The sequence below is a fragment of the Dreissena polymorpha genome, chromosome 11 (assembly GCF_020536995.1).
Source record: "Dreissena polymorpha isolate Duluth1 chromosome 11, UMN_Dpol_1.0, whole genome shotgun sequence".
NCBI lineage: Eukaryota > Metazoa > Mollusca > Bivalvia > Myida > Dreissenidae > Dreissena > Dreissena polymorpha.
Window position 1 is genome coordinate 55,761,199 of NC_068365.1, and position 5,912 is coordinate 55,767,110.

Sequence of the window (5,912 nt, forward strand, 5' to 3'; positions counted from 1 at the left end):
GGCCGTACGATATAACTGATATTAGTGTTAAGTCTTACCACGATCTTATTGGTTGATACCTATTGCTAGAAATACTCTGTGCGGCACCCTTAAACATCAATGATTTGTGCTAATTATGTGATCAACGAGGTCAGAATCAAAACTTTACTTGTATGTGGCCCAGTTTCAATACCTCTTGCACTAAAACAATTTATATTCCATACTATGCGACAGCAGAATACATGAGTGTATGTTTGTATGTGTGTGAAGTATCCGTATTTTTATAAGCGGATCGTTCAATGCCATAAAGGTTATTTGCAAACTCCTGAAGTTCATTTCCTATTAATACAAATAAACATCAGGTGAAATTTCTGTTAAATACCAAGTTTGGGGCGGCACACACTCTATGTTTAATGACAACATGTATCGTCAATCGTCATAATATTTCTACAGCTGCTATTTTTAAACGCTGATTTAATTTCATTATAACCACGTTATTATAATTACGCAACATATCGAACAAATATTTAATTAGAAATGGTTCATTTGTACACATGAGCAACGTAATTCATTAGATATGGTGAGAACGAAAATGTGAAAAACACTGTGAAATCGACGGCGGGCGTTGAAGTTACGTTATCACGACGTCGTGGTTCTAGCAAGATTAGTCGTATTCACATTTTCATTTATAATAATATGTGTTTTCTAAAACAGTTACAGTAATTCTAACAATCGTTGTTGTCTTGGAGAATATATTTTGACTTTTGAAAGATATCCAGATATTGAATAAATAAATAATGTTAGCGAATTTATGAACGAGCCTTGGAAGAGTGTGAAATGATTGCATATTAACCCATTTATGCCAAGTGGAATCTCCAATCCTTCTAAAGTGGATCAATTTATTTCCAAAATCAGGAATGTCTAGTACATTTATTTCTATATTTAGAATATTTCTTATAGAAATTCATTTAAGCAAACAGCGCAGACGCCGATGAGACACCGCATCATGCGGCGTCTCATCAGGGTCTACGCTATTTGCCAAGGCCTTTTTTTTCTAGACGCTAGGAATAAATGGGTTAAGCAATTCTAAAAAGGCTTCCAAACGCAGGAAGATTCGCATTTACAACCAACACATCATAAATCTTTAATTACCAGCGTTGGCATGCTAAAATGCACTTAAAAGGTTCATTACTTTCTATTACCAAATTAGTTTTTATTATACAATGTGTTGATCGAAAAATAATTTAACAGTATATTAAAAGCACCAATAGTGTTGGGAAGAATGTCTTTGATATTTTAAGTGTAAGAATAGGTAAAATATACATATTTAAAAATATTTTTTCTAGTACTTCAAGTTAAAACAACTTCTATTTTCGGCTGCACAAGCAAGAATGAAAAAATACATTTTTTTGCTTACTTATTTCATTCGATCCCCAACTGCCCAACAAAAATCAACACAAATTGCTACGTGAAATAGTTGTAACATAATAAACCACATCTTCGTCATAGCAAACCGATTTAAAGACAGTGAGACAAACTCATACTTAAAAAAATTGGGTACGAACACATTTGGGTACGAAAAACAGTTGGGTACGAAAAAAATGGTTAGGAAAAAAAATTGGGGAACGAACAAATTTGGGTACGAAAAAAATTTAGGTACGAAAAAAACTGGTACGAAAAAAACATGGGTACGAAATATTTTGGGTACGAAAAAAAATTAAAATCAAATCTGAATTGTCTAGCGCGTGAATTGTCTCCTGGGGGTGAATTGTCATGGGGTTGCCATTAACGCTACATGTACTTCCGGCCAAGCCACGTTTTTATAGATTTTGCGCAATAAAAAACACCACCTTTTCTACATTTTATAAAAAAAATAGATTTTTCCCTGAAATGACGAAAATGCATCGTGTAGATCGCGTTCTTGTCCATAGACATGTCAAATTTCAGCAAACGTGCTGGGCCAGTTTTCAAGACTCCCAAATCGCGGCTATAACCAGGAGCTTAACGAATTTTATTCGCCATTATCATTCGTTCAATGAACGTCATCAATTGATGACGTCCAATACATCACTCATTCCATAAATTCAAAACACATTTGTGTGTTGAGACGGCATCTTTCGGCCACAGAACGTGTAACGCCGCATTTCTGTTGATCGTTATTAATAAAAGAAAACATCAGCCGGATGTGCAAATTGTTCAACTCAACTGACCTACACGTGTGTGTCAGACGTGTCAGACGGCGACTCAAATGTAATAATTGTTAATATATGTTGCGGTAGATGCGGTAACTCGCCATCGATAACGGGCGCCACAATGTCTACGCGGCGTTTATGACAACGAATCGTGACGCAATCGTGTCTCACTTTGGCAGCTGTTTGTCTCTTTATCATTTATAGCTAATATTTCCGTAAAAACACACACTACATATAAACGTATCGGTTGCTGTTAATTAGCAATGGTACTTACATGTGAAATATTTTATTTAGATGTCAAGATATGACAGGAGTGCAGTTCATTTATAAACTGTAAAGCTCACTTTTACTGCTGATTTATGCGCTTTGCATGCTTGTTTCTTGCACTGAGACTTTTCATATTTACTTTTTGGGTACTGTTTGAAATACTTGTGGAATAAATGATACTCTTACGTAGAAAACAAGCACATAATGTCCTGAACACTTGCACTGGACTCCATCAATTGTTCAATCCCCATTGACTGTCATAGATAATACACCTTATGAAAGTTTATACATTCTGACATTATTTAGGGACTCCAGTGCTAGATTTACTAATGAAAGGAAAACGCTGAACATTTTCGGAATAAAAATGATTAAATATAAATATAATAATAATAAATATTAATTAATAAATATGGTTGTATCCTTGCCAAATTCTTACGCATGAAAGCTGATCATGTATAAATTTTCGAGATGTTTGGACTTCAGCCGGCTCAAATATTTTTAAATCATATGGACTACCTCTTTATATGCACAAATGTGTTTACGGGTTATAATTTTAGATTTTCTTACCTGTTTTGTGAATTCCGAGCATCCATTTTTCTTTCTGTTTATGACAGAGAGGCGGCGAAGAATGAACAGATAGGCAGCATTTTGACAGAAAGGCGACCGATATGCTTCTACACCGTGTAATTTGAAAAGTGAATCACTTATGAGCTCACTCGTAATAGCTTTGGAACGGAAGTCGGCCCTTTTAGATGCTGCTATAGATGTATTCATATTACATTTCGTTTAAACTTATTCGCGGCGGTAAAGATCATCTACTTATGATAGCCTCGTTTTGCTAAATCTTACGACAGACTATGTTATAAACCGGGCCAATTTGCCGAATACATTTTATATCCTCACTGAATTATTGCATTTGTTAGTTATAATAAGCTGGTATATTATATTGCCGCGCCTGGCTCAGTATTGCTTTGTGTTTCTGAGGTAAACTGGCTCGAACCAGTGACCCCCGGAATCCTGAAGTAAAAACGCATTAGCCAACTGAGCTATCCTGTCAAGCATACATAAGATGCGTATTTTATACGTTATATAAGCAATCTTCGTAGTTTCACAAATTTAAACGTCAACAACAGAACTCTCCAAATTATTCAATTGTTTCGCGTTGAAACGCTATATATTTTTTAGGTTTTTAAATCGTAAAAAGATGCATATAATGGCTATATTAGACCATGGCAAATGTTCAGTAATACTGTTTACTCACAAATATCATAACTAAACCGAAAATTTGCGAATCTGAAACAACTTTTTTCAATTTTGTCAATTTACCAAACCGTGAAAAGATCCCTTTAATTTGTTTGAGAACTCATGAACAAGTGCAATTGTTTTTTTAACCACGTTAAAAGGTGACTAATATTAATAATTCGTTTCATTTATTTCCGTCAGAACGGAAACATGTTTCTACTCATATTTATGATTTAATTTATTCTTCTCTGGTCTCAAAATATTCTTTAAGTAATGTGAAATCCTCAACATCTGTGTCACCATCATCATCATTGAAATAATCTTTATTATCATTGTTTATATTACCAAGTTCTTTTCTTATTAATAAGTACACACAGAAACAAATAGGAATGGGTGTTTGTATTTGACGGGGCTTTCTACACATAAATGTCATGTTTCCATGCAGCCGTATATGTTCAATGTGCAACGGAGATCGATCTCAATGGCACAGCTCAGTTAGAAGTCTCTATACGGAAGTAAAAACGTTGCGAAATCCCTCTGTTACAGTTGTGTACTGTTATAGTTTAGTAGTATTTGGTGTTATGGGTTTCTGAGGTTGCAATGGGTTCTAAGCTGGGCTAATGGCAGGTAAAAGACAACACACTGCAAATATATATAAATAATATATATTTATGAATAACAAGAATGCTGGCCATCTACAATGTAAACATAAATAACAATGGCGACGACGGATGTTATAAATACTTGAAATATAGGTCGCACAGGTAAATCAATCTAACTTACAGGCTACAAGCAAAAAATACAATATGGAACTGTCTAAAAACATACAGAAACATAAAACAATGTTACCAAAGCAACATGGTACGCAATTACATGCAAATATATATTTAAATAATATATATTTATGAATAACAAGAATGCTATTCATCTACGCATACAACATCATCGACGATTGATGTTATAAACATAGGATTGGTCAGCGCTGGAGGGGAATTAGCAATACAAATTTTCAGTTCTGTGCGTTACGGAGTATAGCACAGAACGTATGTTTAAACATAACGCACCGCACAAAACAGGTATATGTGCGGTTCGTTCATGCGTGTGGTTGTCACGTGAGTGATGGTCACTCAGGTGGACATAGGCGGGAATTTGCACGGGCTGTTCATTGTTTGGTCAGTTCTACGCTAGACTTCGATCAGTAAACTTGTGTTCGTGTACAAATCCTACATCGTGTTGTCGACTTTAGCAGAACACAGGGTGTCCATGCTGCAAGATTTGGAACGCAACATAGAAAAGATAAGTGCTTAAAGAAACGTAAATCTGTTAAATCCGTTAAACTGAATCTCGAGCATAGTATCGAGTGTTACGAAGAAGTAACAGAGTTGAAACGATGTATATTTCAATTAACAATTTCAGCACTAGAGAAAGCCGATCAATTTACAAATAGAAATATTGATGGCACGTGACCGAAAATTCACAGGTCATTAATGGTAGAACACAACAAAAGCTTTCGAACTTACTGGGGAAAAAATTGCTATTCTTTGTGGTGTTGTATACATACTATATGTATATGTGTAAATGTTTTACGAGTCTGATGACATTATTTGCAGAAAAATACAAGGTAGAGGCGATGGCATATAAAAAGGCGGAGACATAACGCCACGCGGCGCTCTTGACGGGTCATATCAGAAGCCGGAAGCTTCATCTAACATTGCAACACAAGGGGCTGAAACTCAATTACCATTGAGACGCACAGGACTATGTTTCGCATGTGGCGAACGGGGTCATCGGAAAGGAGCAGCTGGATGTTCAGCAAACAGCTCGACCAATAAGTTAAGTTAATTATGTATAGAACCCCGTTATTAGAAAATGTGTAGTTTCGTGTTCGTCGGAAAACGTAACGTACAGAAAGTTCCTAAAGTCGAACTTGATCAAAAGGATCCAAGTATAGTTCGCCGGTAAGTTGAAGGAAGGCCCACGCGGTTAAGTAGCAGGAGACTACTGATAGTAAGTGCATTTTCGATGTAGTAAATGGCGGTTATAAGTTTATTTTTTTCCGTCGGAAAACGGTAACGTACAAAAGATCTGTCTCAATGTATCAAAAGGATCTTAGTATAAACTGGATCAAAAGGATCATAGTATAGAAATTGATGCTAGAAGCTCGCCGGTAAAAAGAACGAAAGCCCATGTAGCCAAGCTGTAGCAGGCTACGGATGGTTGGTACATTTTAGA